We start from the raw sequence: 18,724 nt of genomic DNA, 5'->3' as shown, positions 1-18,724 counted from the left end.
TCTGTTCTGTTAGGTAGATATCTGCAGTTTTTTGGATACATCTCGGTAACTCCTATTATATGTATGGCCGCCAGGCCGCCATCTTGGCTTCCATTAATTGCCTTAGCTTTAATTCCTCAAATTTATTAGGTAGACTATCAGCATTTGTATAGAATGGGATCTCTTGTCGAATTGATGCTAACTAGTTGTTAGCAAAAGATTTATTGAAAGGCCTGATGGTTGTTTCCAAAATTGACACCACTAAGCCAAGGTGGAATTAGTCCCAGACTGCATGCTACCTGTAATTAGAATTGGTGGATGTTATATTCAGGGAGTGTTCACATCTCTTTTGTTTCCTTAATTATAACGCTAGTGCCTCTCTATACAATACTGTATGCATTTTGAATTCGCAATGGCGGCCCCCAAGCAAATTTCAGAAATCGGGAAATCGAAAGAAAAAACGATCGATGTTTTGCAGAAAGCAAAAAATTTAGATATAAAGCAGTAGGTGGAAAACCAACATCAAAATTGGTAGATTTTGCATAAATTGCTAGGGTTAACATGTCTGATTTTTAGACACCACCTTTAAAAACATTTAACTCTTCTCCTATTCAATTGTCAGATAACCGTAAAGGCCATTGCGCCTCTTAAGGTTCTCAAAAAAAAAAATTGTAATAATTTGGAATTATGCACCTTCCAACATGAATCTCCAGATGACAATTCAACCTTTTTATCCAAGATACATTTAAAACATCATTATCATGAACACCCGTAGTATATTTAATGCGTAATTACGTATTTTCTTCATTTTATGCACCCCTCTAGAGCCCCACTGAAAAGGCAAGGACAGAGTTTACTGACACTTGCTTGAAATCAAACACATGTTTTTTAAACTTTTCAATTTGCTTATCACATGTTGATGGGGACTTTCTTGTGGTAGATTATTTTAGCGGGGCCCTTCCTGGCTTAATTTTGTGTAGTCTAGTTTTACTGCCGTGCTACTCCAACTGAGAACGACGCGTGTATATAAACCCCTACCGCTCTACCGCTGACTTGTATCGATGTATTGAATGAGTGTACTGTAGCCGTGTTATTTATAGACCTTCAGAAAAGAAACAATGAACCTGTATTTAGAACATTACTTGGCATTACAAACCAGGTGAGCGATACAGGCCTTCTGGGTCTCTTGTTATTGTTTCTGTCTGACATCACAATGAATTTCCAGCCAATGAAAATCGCTCCAGGTCATATTACACTAGTGACATCTGCAAAAATATTACACGGGCGAAATCACTGGATATCAGGCGGATTATGTGATAAATATAAATATATATACATTTAGACAGGTTTATGAACACGTTATGGTGTGAATTTTTATGGTTGTTAGTCAGGTGGTCGTTGAATACAGGTCATTTTTGTCATGCTAAAAATTAAAGTTATATATAAGTCTACATTCAAATCAGTAAGGCTTCTAGGTCCATACCTCGAGCTTTGTTTGCTCAAATTTTTAGCCCACCATCTGATGATGGTGGGGCTATTCAAATGGCCTTTAGTCCGTGGTCCGTCCTTCCGTCCGTCTGTTAACAATTCTTGTTACCGCTATTTCTCAGAGAGTACTGAAGGAATCTTTTTTTTAATTTCACATGTAGGTTCCCCTAGGGCCCTAGTTGTGCATATTGCATTTTGGGATCAATCGGTCAACAAGATGGCAGACTGGCGGCCATCTTGGATTTTGATAGTTAAAGTTTGTTAACCGCTATTTCTCAGAAAGTACTGAAGGGATCTTTCTCAAATTTCATATGTATGTTCTCCTTGGACCCTAGTTGTGCATATTGCATTTTGGGATCGAAAGGTCGACAAGATGGCCGACAGTTTGTTTACCGCTATTTTTCAGAAAGTAATTAGGTAAGGGATCTTTCTCAAATTTCATATGCATGTTCCCCTTGGACCCTAGTTGTGCATATTGCATTTTGGGATCAATCGGTCAACAAGATGGCCGACCGATGGCCATCTTGGATTTTGATAGTTAAAGTTTGTTACCGCTATTTCTCAGAAAGTACTGAAGGAATCTTTCTCAAATTTTCATATGTAGGTTCCCCTAGGACCCTAGTTGTGCATATTGCATTTTGGGAAAGATCGGTCAACAAGATGGCCGACCGGCGGCCATCTTGGATTTTGATAGTTAAAGTTTGTTACCGTTATTTCTCAGAAAGTACTGAAGGGATCTTTCTCAAATTTCATGTGCAGGTTCCCCAAGGGGTCTAGTGCATTTTCAGACTTATCGGTCAGCAAGATGATCAACAGGTAGCTATAGCCATCTTGGATTTTGATAATTGAAGTTTTTACTGCTACATATCTCAGAAAGTACTGAAAGGATCTTTCTCAAGTTTCATATATAGTATTTAGTAAAAGTTTGAAAAGCAGGGAAAAGATCCCTCTTTCTGTTGTCAGACATAGATCATTCTTTTGTGGGCGCCAAGATCCCTCTGGGATCTCTTGTTATGAAATAAAGACTGAAAAATAGGATGGCTCTTGTCATTTATATATAGTAAATATCATTGGGAGGAATAATTAAGGTCACCTAAGACAGGAAGTCGCTTAATACAGGGGGTCGTTAAGACAGGTTTGACTGTATAGTCAATCAAATGTAACTTCTTTCTTTTAGGCTGGCGCAAACTCATCAAATCCACCAGGACCTGGAGCAGGAAACTCCAGCAATGACAAAGGGTAATAATTCGATTTGGTTGTTACTTAAACCTGTAATTAATTGATAATCAATTACTTTTGTGAAACACTAGTACTGTAATCAATTATTAAGCAATTACTGGTACGATTCAATTGTATTAAATTGATTACCTTCAATAACTTAACAAAAAAGTGATTGAAATTACGGTACAATTATTTACTTTCGAAACATAAGTTGAATTATTAGTTGTTTATTTTTATCACAATATTTCTGTTCTTTTTACAATTAGATAGCATTTAAAGACCAGTTATATTTATAAGTATCAATTGTTATAAATTTCTTCATTCTAATGATTTTGTAAGGATGCTTTCTTCTGAGGTTTAGGTCTTGTTGATGTCTGATTTGAACCTTGATCAAAGATATTTTAAGCTTTATAGCCAATATCTAATTATACACAGGTTTTATAAAATGGTCGATCACTCATTCTTTAGATCAATTTTGATCATACTTGTTCACTTGTTCTAACATACATGTAGGTATGGATGCCTAGTAATTGACTGACTGTAAATTTTGATATTTTCACAGGGAGTTTAATTTTGCGATTTCCTACAGTAAACTATACGTGTTGGGGTTATTTCACGGGTTTAAAACATGAGAATGGTAGTCAATGAAAGTCAAACTAAAGTTTTCATTCCACGGGACCCCACCTAAGGAGAATATTCATGTCTCAATTGCACATGTCACAGATGTATAAAGTGGGAAGTTTGATCTTTCTGTCTCTTCCATTGCAGCAATCCATCTATCTTTTTACAAGCATGCACATTGCTGACCCTTGTTGTACTTTCTGTCATTTTCTACTCATGGAATCTGTCATAGGGCCCCTCTTTCAAGAAACATCTCGGTGTATAAGTCTTGTCTCGTTCATTTGATTTAGAACAACATTTCATTCTACTGATTTTTTCCCATTCAGACTTCTATATTATGGTCACCTGAGACGAAGTCTCAATTAAGTGACCTATTCTTATCACCTTTTGTTCGTCGTCGTGGGTCATGTGTCCGTAAACAATTTACATTTTCAACTTCTTTTGAAGCAATTTCAGTGAAATTTTGCACAAACCTTCTAGGGCATAAGGCAATCAAAATTGTGAATTATATGACCACCACCCCCAAGGGGCTGTGGGAGGGGCCAAAAGGGGTAAAATTGACTAAAATTTCCAAAATCTTCTTCTCCTGGACTCACAGATGTGTTACAATCAAATACTCTTCATAAATAGAAAGGTCACAAAGCCGTCTACAAAAATTGTGTACTATATGACCCTGGGGTGTCGGGTTTCCCCCTGGGAAGGGATTAAAGTTTACTATAGTTTATATAGGGAAAACACATTTTTGAGCATTATTTGGTCATTTATAATAGGAAATTACACAAATATTGTCAGTATTATCCCTATGAGATGGCCATTGAATCCTATTAGCAAATTTTCCATGGCTGACCCCAGGGGCCTTAGGGGCGGGGCCAAAAGGGGTCAAATAGACTAAAACTTCAAAAGTCTTCTGATGAAATTCTAGAACTGGTAGAATCAAATACTTTTATAATAATAATATTCATTCATAATGTAATGTTAAATGTTAAAATATTTTGTCGATAATTGTACTATACCGGATTTGTTTGGAGATGGCTTACATAGGCTTTGCCTGTTGCCAAATCCATTTGCATATTATTTGCAATAAAATTTGTTGAAATGAAATCAAATACTCTTCATAGGAAAGGTCTTAATTATGGTGGACTGTACAAAAATTGTGAATAATATGACCCTGAGGTCTCATGTTTTCCCCTGGGGAGGGGTCAAGTTTGCTATAGTCTATATAGGAAAAACACATTTATGAACATCATTGCTTAGTTTTACATATAGTGCAGCGTACATTGTCCATCCATCAGTTCGTCTGTCAACATTTCCTTTAAAACACTATAGTCATAGAGTTTTGTATGGATTGTAACCAAATTTGGCCAAAAAACATCCTTGGGGGAGGGGAACGCAGTTTGTAAAATTTTGGCTCTGACCCCCTAAGGCAGGAGGGACGGGGCCCAATAAGGAAAATAAGAGGTAAATCCTTTAAATCGCTACTAGTTATAGTCCGAGTTTTGCATGGATTGTAACCAAATTTTGCCAGAAACATCCTTTGGGAAGGGGAACAGGATATGTATAAATTTTGGCTTTGACCTCCGAGAGGACAGAGGGCGGGGCCTGATAGGGAAAATAGAGGTAAATATTTAAGTCCCTTTAGAATAGAGACAATTCAGATCATGACTTGGCATTACAAACCAGGTGAGTGATACAGGACCTCTGGGCATCTTGTTTCCTAAAGTTAATTTGAAATGTATGTTTACTTATTCCATATAAGTCAAAACTTACTATAAAAACAAACTCAAAGGAAAAGGAAAACATGTTTATCCCATAACTATCCATGTGATAAATTCCATAGCAGTTGGTTATCATTTATGATTACACGTTTACACACTCCAGTGTGTAAACACCTACGGCACCTCTGATTGGTCAATTCCAAGATCTGTTGATTTCGATTTGCTCTCAACTTCGGGCTACTTTTCATAGCGCATTTTCTTTTAAATAGCATTGTATTTACTGTTTAACAGGTAGTTGCTTATTCAAAGTATCAAACAATAGAATATTGGCTCTCTATTTAGGCACTATATTTTATGACGGAAAGATATATCACTACACAATGTATGGTGGTTATGTTTCCCTGAATGAAGATGATGAAATGGTCACCACGGTATAAATATAGAGCTAAAGTTATGGGATAAATAAGTTCCCCAATGCGTGACTGTTGTTTATCATGTTTATCTAAACTCTCGTTAGTTAATTTTCAAATTTTAAAAAGACACTCGCTAAAGATCGTGTCTTTTCAAAATTTGAAAATTAACTAACTCGAGTTCGATAAACATGATAAACAACATTACAGTCACTTGTTGGGGAACCTCTATATATCGCCAAGTGGTCTATACCTAGGTCAAATTGTATTATAAATGGTTATTCGGGATCTTACAAAGTACAGGTTGTACAAAGGGTTTGCTGTAAACAATATTTTTCCCCTTATTCGTATACAAACATCGAAAGACCACTTCTTTATATCCCTCAATTCTGTATGCTCTATTATTAAAGCAGCAAGCTCTGTTTACTCAAAAAGAATAATCAAGAATAAACAACGCAACAAGGATTTTTGGCAGATAACTGGCTCACCTTTTATGAAGGTGACCGAAAATATTTATTTTGACTTAAACCAAATATTTATCGAAAAGAGAATTTTGAGTGAAGGTGCGGCCTAATACATATATACAGCTATGCATATTGCAATCTGGGACTGATTATCAAGGTTTAGATTCTTCTCTTAAAAGTTATTTCATAAAGTATTGCTATTATTAAAGATGCTCCACCGCTTGACAAATGGTATTTTTTCACTATAAAAAACAGGAGCAGACGATTAGTATTTTATTCAATTACAAAAGTTACTTACTTTACAAATTTGGTTTTTAAGCTTCTAATTTTATTTTAGTTAAAATTACAAAAAATAATTAATTGCAATCCCGAAAAAAAACCGTTCACTATATCCTATAATGAAATAAAGTGCTGATTGCGCATTCACAAAGGCAAAATAAATTATTTTATGTAATTTTTTGTGTTAATTAGACATATATATACAACATCAAGAGATTGTTCAAGTCATCATGGGCGGTGGAGCATCTTTAAGAAATTTTGGTTTTGTATAAGTTTATTTTGAATACTTGATGTTTTATTCCAGATCCAACACCAAGAGAACTCATGGGAACTTTGTGACAGTTGTGTTCCATGCAGTATTTACACTTCAATTCTGGATGACTCTGTTGGTGGCCCTTACTTGTGGTTTGGCTTTACCAAAAGTTCCCTACATTAGAATGGAAGCTGTCAGGTAGGAATTTTGCTTAATAAATAACAATGTACTGTGAGGCTGTTCTTAACTGAATAAGTTGAAGAATTAATATGAATCTGCCTTGTAGTAAATTTAGTACTCCAACATGTTATTTTACTGTCAAAATATTTATGTTCTCAAAGATGGAAAATTTGAGAATATTTTATAATCTATATTCCTCTACTGGAGAAGGATTGATAGTCATAATATTACAATATATGACAGTTTTGTTTTCAGCTGATTAAAGGGTTAATAGGCAATTAAAGTAAATTGAAAATATCATGAAGATTTTGAACTTATCAGAAATATTTTACTTACACCCTGTCTTTGTTTTTTCAAGGAAAAATTGAAAATGGTATGATAGAATTGAGGGCAGAAGTTAACTTCCAAATACATCTGGTGGATAAACTGATTAATTACTCATACTGTGTTGATGCTGGGAATATGCAGCTGGTTCCTGAACTAGTTCATGATAACTTCAATAGAAATTCTGGGCGTTTTTTTTACGATACCAAGGAAAGTGCTGTCAGAAGGTAATTGAAATTAATGCCAGTTTTCTAGTTTGCATTAAAATTTCTGATGAAATTGATTTATCTAGGAATGTTACATATTTAGTAATTGTTGCATGGTGTTTAACCCTTCAAGCGCTTGTCGCAACTATAGTCGCTCCGGGAAAGATGGGCCGTTAGTCAGATTATAGCAAGGAGGGATCAGAGTTTGTTATGCATTTTTTTTTTATTCGATCCTGAAGATGATATAAATGATTTTGAAGGGTTCAATCTCGAGGACATTGACGGAGGAAATACTTTACCAATGAATGATTTTCAGCCAGATCATGATCGAGAAACGGAGGCAGATTTTGCTGATCTATGGCGTATTCCAGGTGCAGAAGGCCCGTTTATCGCTCCTTTTACCAGCGAAAGTAGTCTAAATATACAGATGGATTGTGACAATCCTATAGAATTATTAGTTGGAGAAACAAACAGTTTTGCTGAGAAAAAGATTGCTAGCGGCCAGCTGAAACAACATAGTAGATTACAGAAATGGCGTGACGTTACTAAGGAAGAAATGAAAGTGTTCTTTTCTTTGACACTAGCAATGGGACTTGTGTAGAAAAAAGGGATGTAGATGCACTGGCGCACTCAGGATACAATTATAACTCCGTTTTCTGGGAAAAAAATATGTGTTGAGACAGATATCTCAACATTCCCTCCAATTTACACCTGGTCGACAACGACACGCCAGGTGTGACTCGGGATTTACTAAGTATACAAAGTTAGACCGTTTATAGATATTCTAGTTGACAAATTTTCTGATGTGTACAGTCCTGAACAAAATTTAAGCTTTGATGAGGCCACTTGTCCCTGGAAAGGACGATTGAAATAACAAAATTTGGTATAAAAGTTTTATCAATTGTGTGAGTGATTAGATTTTTTTTCTCTCACTTAAAACAGTCATGGGAGTAATTATATGATGTTGATTACTTGAGAAAGGTCACCATGTTTACAAAGACAATTTTTACTCTTCACCTGAGTTTTTTGACACTTGAGTATAGGTAAAACACTGAGTGAAAATGTTGATCCGTGACAACAACAGAAAAGTAGAGATAACAACAACTTGATATAATAGTTTAAAATCACTATATATAGGGGTATTTTTCATTAAACCCATTAATTAATTCAGCAGTACTAGTACTTTACTAAGGAAAACAGTGTAGCGCTTGAAGGGTTAATACCCTACTGAAAAAAGTGGACAAGACAGACCCTCAGGGCCTCTTGTTAGAGTACTCTTTCGCTGTCTCCCAAACTTTCCAGACTCAAAAATCATTCAGAGACAAAGTAGATAAACATCTGATTGAGCTGATGCTTGGTCTAGTTGCACTTTGCATCAGAACACAGACAAAATATAGAATATGAATGTTTACTCTGTTCAATCTTTACGATGCTAATGACAACTGCTTTAGTTAACTACAGCTGTACATATATTGGTGGTAATTGTCATGGCAACTGTAACAGTAAAACACTTTTACCAACTTAAATGTCATTTGGTTTTTCTGGCAACTGCTTTTAAACTCATTCACAAGCAATTGCTTTGTCATTCTGCCGTTTGGCCCATAGGAGTCATTTCGCCACACATTTGCTTTTTAAAACAATTAACATCTATGTTGGGTGTATTTTCTTGTGATTCTGTCAAATTATTTTACCTTATTTTCAATGAAATAACCACAATCAAGTTTAATATATATACATCCTGAAAGACTTATAGCATGCTGGGATGAAGGGCTCCCAAGTTTGTTCAAATGATTAACCTTGACCTTCATTCAACGTCACAGGTGTCAAATAGGCTAGAATCATTAAATAACTTCTTGTATATAACTAAGACCCTGGGTACTTATAGGCGGCCTGTAGTATTGCTTGGATAAAGGCTATCAAGTTCATTCAAGTTCACAAGTGTTAAATATGTTAATTTGTTAAAACATACAACTGACTGTGTATTTCAGTTCTACTATATATTGTATTAAAGTCAGATGACCGTTAAGGCCCATGGGGATTTTGTTCACATAATATGAGCTTGACCTTCATTCAAGGTCACAGGGGTCAAATAGGCTAAAATCTTTAAACAACTTCTTCTTAATAACCAAGAGGCCTAGAGACCTGATATTGGGCCTGTGACATACATACTGGGTTGAAAGGTTGAAAGTTTGTTCAAATTATGACCTTGACCTTCATTCAAGGTCATAGGGGTCAAATAGGTTAAAATCTGTGAGGCATATATAGAGACCTGATATTGGGCCTGTGACGTGCTGGGACATGATATAAATTCTTATTGACTCTCCTTTTTAGCTCACCTGGCCAGAAGGGCCAGGTGAGCTTATGTCATGGCGCGGCGTCCGTCGTCCGTCGTCCGTCCGTCGTCCGTCCGTCGTCCGTCCGTCGTCCGTCCTCCGTCAACATTTCCTTTAAATCGCTACTAGTCATAGAGTTCTGCATGGATTGTAACCAAATTTGGCCACAAACATCCTTGGGGGAAGGGAACAAAACTTGTATAAAGTTTGGCTCTGACCCCCCCGGGAGCAGGAGGGGCGGGGCCCAATAGGGGAAATAGAGGTTAATCCTATAAATCGCTACTTGTCCTAGAGTTCTGCATGGATTTGTAACCAAATTTGGCCACAAACATCCTTGGGGGAAGGGGAACAGAACTTGTAATATAAAGTTTGGTTCTGACCCCCCCAGGGGGCAGGAGGGGCGGGGCCCAATAGGGGAAATAGAGGGTAAATCCTATAAATCGCTACTTGTCCTAGAGTTCTACATGGATTGTAACCAAATTTGGCCACAAACATCCTTGAGGGTAGGGGAACAGAACTTGTATAAAGTTAGGCTCTGACCCCCCGAGGGCAGGAGGGGCGGGGCCCAATAGAGGAAATAGAGGTAAATCCTATAAATCGCTACTTGTCCTAGAGTTCTGCATGGATTGTAACCAAATTTGGCCACAAACATCCATGGGGGAAGGGGAACAGAACTTGTATAAAGTTTGGTTCTGACCCCCCGGGGGCAGGAGGGGCGGGGGCCCAATAGGGGAAATAGAGGTAAATCCAATAAATCGCTACTTGTCCTAGAGTTCTGCATGGAATGTAACCAAATTTTGGCCACACAAACATCCTTGGGGGGTAGGGGAACAGAACTTGTATAAAGTTAGGCTCTGACCCCCGGGGCATGAGGGACGGGGCCCAATAGGGGAAATAGAGGTAAATCCTATAAATCGCTACTTGTCCTAGAGTTCTGCATGGATTGTAACCAAATTTGGCCACAAACATCCATGGGGGGAAGGGGAACAGAACTTGTATAAATTTTGGGCTCTGACCCCCCGGGGCAGGAGGGGAGGGGCCCAATAGGGGAAATAGAGGTAAATCCTGTAAATCGCTACTTGTCCTAAGAGTTCTGCATGGATTGTAACCAAATTTGGCCACAAACATCCTTGGGGGTAGGGGAACAGAACTTGTATAAAGTTAGGCTCTGACCGCCGGGGGCATGAGGGGCGGGGGGCCCAATAGGGGAAATAGAGGTAAATCCTATAAATCGCTACTTGTCCTAGAGTTCTCTGCATGGATTGTGACCAAATTTGGCCACAAACATCCTTGGGGAAAGGGGGAACAGAACTTCTATAAATGTTGGCTCTGACCCCCTACGGGGGCAGGAGGGGTGGAGCCCAATAGGGGAAATAGAGGTAAATATTCGAATTCCTTCAGAAAAGGAAACAATGAACCTGTATTTAGAACATTACTTGGCATTACAAACCAGGTGAGCAATACAGGCCCTCTGGGCCTCTTTGTTGTTAAGTATGAACCATGATTACTAGATAGCAATTTATATATCATTCACATTTCGTTTGCAATCTTTAGGTAACCTGATAGTGTATATATAAGCGTACACCTGTGTAATAAGGACATGTTTTTTGTCCCTTATGGTGTCTTTTTATACAGGCTTGACTGTAGTAATTGTTGTATATCAAATACTGTATTTGACTCAGTAAGTGCCCAGGGCGCTTCAAAATTCTAAGCAAATACAGGGGTGCTTAATGGAAACAAATTTGGATTAGCCTTTGATAGAATTATTTTACAAAGTAAGCCATAAATCAATTTGCAAAAGATATCATTAAAAAAAAAACCAACACAGTTTTAATATTTTCAGTCTGCATTTAATTTGTGATATTGACGCCTAAAAAAGGGGGAGGGGCACTTAAAGGGATTGGTGGGGATGCTTATTGGGTCGAATACAGTATATTAGAAACTGACAACATCAACTGAAAAGGTCTTTAATAAGTATACAATATCTTAATTGATAGTTAAAGAAGGGTGAGCAATTTTAACCCATTTGGTGTTTTGTAATTTGTTCTATTTCTGTGTTACTTTTTAGTATTTTTTATGTGTATTCTGTTAATGTATTCGTGATAATTAGCACCCAGGGCATTTGAAAAATTGTAACAAAGGAGGGTGAATCAAACTTTTAAGTTGTGAACAAAAAAAGTCTGCCTTATTTTAACAGTTTCTGTACACATGGCATATTAATCTGTTACAGTAAACATGCATATTTTTTAGATATTTTGTAGCAATTCACATGTAGAAGACTCACAAGTTCATGTAAATATGAGATACAATGCTGTTGTTAGAAGCAGAAAAGGGGAGGGCCAATTATTGGAGGAGGGGCGCTAATTACGCTGAATAATGTAATAGTCAAAATTTGATCATTAAGGCTCATTGAACATCTTGTTATTATTTTTCTACTACAATTTATATTTAGGCCAAAAAAAAGAAATAAGTCTGTTTAGGGTTACATTGGCAAAAAAAATAGGGTCAGTAGGTCGGGATGTTTTTTTTTTTTTAGTGTCTTTCACTCTAAAGTAGTGGCCAGAATAAGAGTCTGAGATCGAAATCCTGACTTTTAATTATTTTTCGTAGAAATGTGGGGGAAAAATTAGGGTCTGCATGGGTAAAAAATTAGGGTGGGTCGGGTAACCCTAAACAGACATGGTTTTTTTGGCCTTATTTTATATTGACATTTTGAAAATAACAATTCATTTCTTTCTGTAGGAATATGGCATCAGTTTGATGGAGTTGTGTATGGCAAGCTAGACTCCTCATTTTATAAAAAGTTCACAACTTTTTTTTGGATTTGATGACCACAAAAAGAACATGAAAAAAGGATGCAGAAGATTATGTTGTTAACAAACTCTGAACATTTTTTGACCAATAAATTACTGGCGTTAGAGAAACATATTAATTGACACCAGAGTGAATTCACTTGATTTTGTTGGATAGCATTTTATTGGCTTTTAACCGTGTTTATCCAAGACGAGAGGGAAGATCTGGGGCAACACAGCATATGCCAATTGATCCATGGCAGCAGGAAAGGTAAAGTTTTGCGAGACAATTTGCATATTTGCTTTTCCAACAGAATATAAGATTTCTTTATTAGTCCCCTGGCCTGTGAAACAGAAGGGGAAGTATAGTTGTTTCTGTCTGTCTGTCTGTTCCCTGTATTTGGTTTTCCAGAATGGATAACTTGAGAACGAATATTGAGATATGGATTTTGATCAAACCTCATATTTAGATAGAAAATAAATTTTATGAGAAAATACGACTTTGGATTGAATGTTATGGAGTCAAAAAATGTCAACATACAAAGGACAACTGTTACTAAAAAAAGATGATTGTTTCAAAAGTTTCCAGATGATTACTTGAGAACACATCTACAGAATTTGTTAAACATCATACAGTGATATCATAACTAAGCAATAATAACTTGCCATAGATAAGAAAATGTAATTGGCTGCAGGGGATGTGTGTTGCTTGCAGTAGAGATGGAGTATATATATCTTGATCATTAAGTATGTACCAATAGCGCAAAATGTTTCCAACTACGTTGCCCTTTTAAGATAACACCAACATTCACTGTGTCCCCTACTTCAAAGATTTTCGTTATGGAGTAAGGTAGGAAATAACTTGTTTACAAATATCATCCACCGAATATGGTAAACAAAAAAGTAGTTCTGGGCGCTACTTTTTGGTTCAAAAGGTCAGAGCATGCAATCTATCATACCCTAGAGGTTAACAGAAAAATCACTTAAACCCGATGACAAATCAGTGAATAGTTGGAGAATAGAATGACCTTTATCCTCCTTGTTCTTTATCAGTAACTGACAATATCACATGATTACTGTGTTTCTACTGTTATGATGTATTGTATTGATAGTCCTCAAATGACTGTTAAGACCTTAGACTTTCCTCTTGTTTCATTTTTATTTTCCCTAAAATAACTTTCTGGAATTCATTCATTTAGGTAAAAAAATGAAAGCCACAGAAATTAAACCTCAACCAAAATATATACTGATTTCACTGTATAAAGTCTGTTTTGTTTTCTACACATGACAAATGGCATTTTGGGGCCTATTCAACAAAGTTGCTGAAAGACTGCCATCTTGACTTTGTTAAAACACAGATAAGAAAAAAGTAATAATGAAAGTAAAAAAACAAATGTGCATAGATAAAACTTAGGGACACTCCAACTTAAATATTTCAACTTTGTTTTCTTTACTTATTACAGATATTCCAACAGTCATCATTGTCTTTCATGAAAAGGATTGATTCAAATATACCAGAACAATGGAGACTTGCTATCATTATATCCTTGGTGCATTTTACCATGAAAACCCATCCGTTTGATGAACAGGATGAAAAAGATATAGAACTGACTTGTAATCTACTGAAGCTTCCATTGTTGGAGAAAGACAAAGTCACAAATTTAATGAAGGATCTTACAGAACTTTTCCCAAAGCATCTAGAGTATGTATATATAATTAATCTTTGTTAGAGTAATATTTGTATCTATAATTAATCTTTGTTCAAATCAAAGTAAACAATCATAGTTATTTGCTATGATTATACACTTACAGTTCAGGGCTCAGTTGTTCAAAGCGTGATTTAGCTTAATGACATGAGTAGTGAAATTTTCATTTGTCATTTACTGGAAAATTTGTGATTTTATCTTCACTAAAATCAGCAAGAAGGTAAAGAATCTTATAAAATTATGTAAAAAGTCATATTACCAGAAATTACTTGATCTTGATTAAAAAATTGTCGTTAAACTGTTATTAAAGTAATCACCTGTTTTACAACTGGGCCCAGGAATCAATTGTAATATTCATTACATTATTTAGGGCCCCGAATCAAGATGTGGGTGTGCCCTATAGTAATCAGCTCCTCCGTCTGTTACGTCAGAAAGTACTCAAAGGATCTTTCTCAAATTTCATATGTAGGTTCCCCTAGGGCCTTAGATGTGTATATTGCACTTTGGGACCAATCGGGTTAACTAGATGGCTGACCATAATGAGAATTTTGATCGTAAAAGATTGTTTACAGCTAATTCTTGGAAAGCACTGAAGGGATCTTTCTCAACTTTCATATATAGGTTCCCTTACAGCCCTTGTTACACATACTGCGTTTCGTATCTGATCTAGGCTCCCCTAGGGCCTTAGTTGTGCACTTTCCATTTTGGGACCAATCCGTTAACAAGATGGCTGACAGACAGCGATCGTGAATAGGAAGGTTCCCTCAAAACCTGGCCTAGTTATGCATATTGCGTCTTCTATATGATCGGTCAACAAAATGGCTAACAGGCAGGATTTTGATGGTTTTTACAAAGTACTTTAAACAAAGGGAGCTGTCTCAAATATTGCATTTTGGGACTACGATAATCAGTCAACATGATGGCCGACAGGACAGGCATCCTCAGGCATTTCTCAGGAAGTACTGAAGGGATCTTGCTGTGTCAAATTTTATAGGTAGGTTTCCCCTAGGACCCTAGTTGTTGAAACCTGAGAAAAGATACCTCTTTCTCCCATACTTCACAGGGATATCCCATGGTTGCTAGGGAAAAGATATCTCTGTCTTACACAGTGGGGTGTAAGACAGCTCACACGCGCAAGACAATTACGTTACGTCATCAATAAATGCCGCGTAAAGCGCGGCGTGCATTGTAGATGACGTCATCAATTTTGACGCATAACGAAGACGTTCCTGCATAGTGGCGCAACGAAACAGCTGGAAACAAACAGGAATTTCGTCTTTTGTCTATCAAATATGGGAGAAAAAGAATCAAACATGGGTCTGTCAAGTGGACAGGGATATCTCAACCCTCGTGAAAGATATTGGCTGTCAACCCTCGGCAAGCCTGGGGTTGACCAGCCAAAATAATTCCACTCGGGTTGAGAAATATCCCTGTCCACTTGACAGACCCATGTAAGATTCTATTATTCCATTGTCTGACATAGATCATTCTTCAGTAGGTGCCAAGATCCGTCTTGGATCTCTTGTAGTACTATGCTGACGTCTTTCATTTTCTAATCAGTCTTAAGTCTTTCTGACGTGTCAGTGTTCTAATTAATTTAATTCCATCCTTAAGCTGTTAAAAGATGTTATTTGACGAGCTTTAAATCATAAATGTTGACCCTGTATTCTACTTTTGATAGTCACTTTATTGACTCATTGCATCGATCTTAATCCTGATATTTTATAAATGATATACCTTTTCTTTTTAGGGCAGTGAAGACTATCCTTTACAACAGATGAACAACTTTATTGCTTATAAAACTGAATACACTTGTTGGTTGTATGTTGTACCATTGTTGCACTTTCTGTGGGGAAGAAGTTCTCCTTATGAACAACCGTCAATAAAGACTGGACACAATGACAAAGTACCTGTGTGGTGGGGAGTGGAGGAGTACAAAGGCAAAAATGATTACTTTGGTGGAAAAACATCATGGGATAGGTAAGTCAACTGATGGATTATTAATGGTCCACACTTGTTATTATTTGGCCTGTGGAATAAAATGTTGAGTTAATGGGTGAGGATGACCTTAAACTTTATATTCAAACAACATATTCTTAATAGCCGGCTTAGGTTCTCATATTGGGCCTATAGCATGCTATCAACGTTGGTTCTGCTGTATTATGCTAATAGTCAAATGAACTTTAAGGACCATGGGCCTCTTGTTCAAGTTTCGAAGTTGAGCATGAACAAATGTATACATTATTTTTGGTTGTTTTAGATATCAAAATATTTTGAAATAAATGGGGCTCTATACAAATAAGAACTTTTCATTGAAACAACTTTTTCTCAATAACTGAAAGGTCAAGGGTACTGATATTTTTGTAGCATGCTGGGATGAAGGGCTAATAAGTTTGTTTGAATCAATGACCTTGACCCACATTTATGGTCACAGGGATCAAAAAAAGCTAAAATGTTTAATGAACATAGGTCCTAGGGACCTGATAATAGGCATGTGACATGCTGGGATAAAGGGCTACCAAGTTTATTAAAATATATGACCTTGACCTTCATATATGTTCACAGGGGTCAAAATGACTTGTATCTTTAATCAACTTCTTGTGAATAACATAGAGACCTAGAGACCTGATATTGGGTTTGTGACATCATGGGATAAAGGGCTATTTGATTTGGTCCAATGAATGACCTTGACCTTCATTCAAGGTCATAGTAATCAAAATGGATAAAATCTGTTATATACAACTTCTTGTCAATAACTAAGAGGCCTAGAGACTTGATATTGGGCCTGAAGCATGCTGGCATAAAGTGTAACCCAAGCTTGTTCAAACGAATGACCTTGGCTTTCATTCAAGGTCACAGTGGTCAAAATGACTGAAATCTTTAAACAACATCTTGTCAATAACTAAAGGCCTGGAGACCTGATATTGGGCTAGTGACATGCCAGAGTGAAGGGCTACATAGTTTGTTCAAGCGAATGACCTTGACTTTCATTCAAGCTTACGGGTCGAAATGGCTAAAATCTTAAAACGACTTCTTGTGAATGATTAAACGAGAAAGAGTCCTAGAGACCTGATATTGGACATGCAGCATGCGTGCATAAAGGGCTACCAAGTTTGCTCAAGTGAATGACCTTGACATTTATTCTAGCTTACAGGTCAAAATGGGTAAAATCTTTGAACAACCTCTTGTGAATAACTAAAGAGGCCTAGAGACCTTATATCAGACCTGTGATATGCTGGGATGAAGGGCTACCAAGCTATTAAGTTTGTTCAAATGATGACCTTGACTGCCATATAAGGACACAGGGGTCAAATAGGCTACAATTTTTAAATGTACAATTTACTGTGTATTTCAGTTTTACTGGTATATATTGTATAAACAGTCAGATGACCCTTAAGGTCCATTGGGCCTCTTGTTTATTTAAAAATCATCGAGTGAACTGTATCGATGTTATGTGCTTGATTTTATGTGCTACTTAAGTTTTAAGAAAACTTATTTAGATCATTAACACGCCTGGTCCAAAGGACCAAGGTGAGCTTATGCATTGTCCGGCGTCCGTTCTGTCAACAATTGAGACTTCTTTTTACTGTCAACGTGAGATTACTTTGAAAGGAAAAGGTGTACTACTAATCAGACAAACAGAGGAAGTTCCTTTGATCACTATAGACACAAATTTAATGGGATAAAGATATGCATGTGACGAATGGTCGAGTCTGACTTTAAAGAAGCCCCGTCCCACAAACAAAATTAACACTGACAGTTGTGATCACTGAGATGTGGATGCTGTATATAGTGACATGACTTCTCACCAGTTTCGGTGTAGAACAAAACAGCTCGATATTTTGAAGTTACATTTTAATGAATTTTACATATCACCACAGACATCTGAGATTTTAATTATTTTTTCAATCACCATACTTTCACTGAACGCTAACTGCGATGAAGTATGAAAGACAGACTGAAGATTTCTGACAGATTGTTGTTGTCAGAGCTACGATTCTGTCCAATTGTTGCAAACAATCCAGCAGTGAAAATGATGCAATTCATGTGTGTCAAGGAAATTTGCAATTAAATTCAACAATATTCAACAATTCTAACATAAATTGGGTATTTATTTACCCACTCCATGTCTAAATCATGTTATGTAAGCACATTTCAATGGCTCACATCTCTGACACAGCTCACTTTGCCGCAATGATGCTTCTTGTTAGAATGTCAATTTCACTTTATATGGAATGACCTACAAATATTTACTATGACAGAAGTACAATGTCACAGATTTTTTAACTCAATTTTTAGGTCATCTCCCAAAGGGTCAGGATGACCTATAGTTATCATGTTTCCTCCGTCTTGGTTTGCCCTCTGCTGTCCACTGTTTTGCTGTGCATCTCCAGTTCTACCAGTGCAATTTAGCTGAAAGTTGCCTGAAATAAATCTGACCAAGTGTTGTAATTTTTCGGGTCTATTTGAAATCAAAGATGGCTGCCACAGCTACATCTTGAAAACACATTTTGAACTTCTTCTTTATATATATATATATAAATAAGTTCTACTTATACGATTTGGCTGAAAGTTGACTGAAATGATCCTGATGATGGTATCGACAAAGTGTTTCAGGTTGAAGATGGCCTCTATGACACGTACAATATCTAGTAAGATTCTTATATGATTGTTGCCAAGGTAGTAAGTTGACCATTAAGGCCCTTAGGCCTCTCGTTCAAAATTCTTTTGGTAAATTCCAAATTATACTTAT

Source organism: Argopecten irradians, chromosome 3 (genome assembly GCF_041381155.1).
Source record: "Argopecten irradians isolate NY chromosome 3, Ai_NY, whole genome shotgun sequence".
In the NCBI taxonomy this organism is placed as follows: Eukaryota; Metazoa; Mollusca; class Bivalvia; order Pectinida; family Pectinidae; genus Argopecten; species Argopecten irradians.
The sequence above is the reverse complement of the archived record's forward strand: the minus strand, read 5'-3'. Positions refer to the sequence as shown.